We start from the raw sequence: 1,443 nt of genomic DNA, 5'->3' as shown, positions 1-1,443 counted from the left end.
ACAATCCCGTCTCGGTGCTCTTTAGACATTTTCCTTGCTCTGACATGCCTGTCAAACTGTGGGACCTTACCATAGATAGGTGTTTGTGCCATTCCAAATGCTGTCCAATCAATTGAATTTCCCACTTTTGGACTACAATCAGGTTGTAGAAACATGATCAATGGAAACAGGATGCACCTGAGCTCAATTCAAATCTCATAGCAAAGGGTCTGAATACTTACTGTTTTTTATATTATATAATATTCTGTTTTTTTTATTTTAATACATTAGCAAAAATTCAAAACCCTGTTTTGCTGTCATTATGGGTTATTGTGTGTAGATTGACGAGAGAAAAAATTATGTCATCCTTTTAGAATAAGCTGTAAAGTAAGAAATGTGTGAAAAAAAGTGAGGGGTCTGAACACTTTCCGAATACACTGTATAGTGTAGGTCTTCTCAAGAATACACTGTATAGTATAGGTCTCTCAAGAATACACTGTATAGTATAGGTCTTCTCAATAATAACACTGTATAGTGTAGGTCTTCTCAAGAATACACTGTATAGTATAGGTCTTCTCAAGAATACACTGTATAGTATAGGTCTTCTCAAGAATACACTGTATAGTATAGGTCTTCTCAAGAATACACTGTATAGTATAGGTCTTCTAAGAATACACTGTATGTGTATAGGTCTTCTCAAGAATACACTGTATAGTATAGGTCTTCTCAAGAATACACTGTATAGTGTAGGTCTTCTCAAGAATGCACTGTATAGTGTAGGTCTTCTCAAGAATACACTGTATAGTGTAGGTCTTCTCAAGAATGCACTGGATAGTGTAGGTCTTCTCAAGAATACACTGTATAGTGAGGTCTTCTCAAGAACACACTGTATAGTGTAGGTCTTCTCAAGAACACACTGTATAGTGTAGGTCTTCTCAAGAATACACTGTACAGTGTAGGTCTTCTCAAAAATACACTGTATAGTGTAGGTCTTCTCAAGAATTGGAGGCCTGTCATCTTACTGGACAACAATATTCTTTGGAAATGTGAACCAGATTCTGTAATTTCCTCTCTCCCTTCCCCTCAATTACCTCCTACCTTCCTCTCTTCCCTTCTCTGCCTCCCTCTTCCATCCCTCTCTCACTTTCTCTCTCCATCCCTCTCTCCCACCATCCCTACCTTCCTATCTCTCCCGCCGTCCATCACTCCCTCCCTCTCTTTCTCCAGAGCCCAGCCCTGTAGGGTTTCAGAGGTCAGATCAGACTCTTCTGTAGCGTCTCTCCAGTCCCAGACATCCCTGGGCTCCGGTCCTGGCGGTGTGTCCGTCAGTTCCCCCGGCGGAGTGTCTATTGGTTCTCTGGTGTGAACGTGGGCTCCCCGGGGGCCAAGCGGAGTGGTTCTGGTCCGGGGTCATGTTTGGAACACGTTGAAGCGTGGCTGACCAGCCCAGTGAGGAGACTGAGC

Source organism: Oncorhynchus mykiss, unplaced genomic scaffold, assembly GCF_013265735.2.
Source record: "Oncorhynchus mykiss isolate Arlee unplaced genomic scaffold, USDA_OmykA_1.1 un_scaffold_734, whole genome shotgun sequence".
Classification (NCBI taxonomy): Eukaryota; Metazoa; Chordata; class Actinopteri; order Salmoniformes; family Salmonidae; genus Oncorhynchus; species Oncorhynchus mykiss.
Note: the sequence above shows the minus strand (reverse complement) of the source record.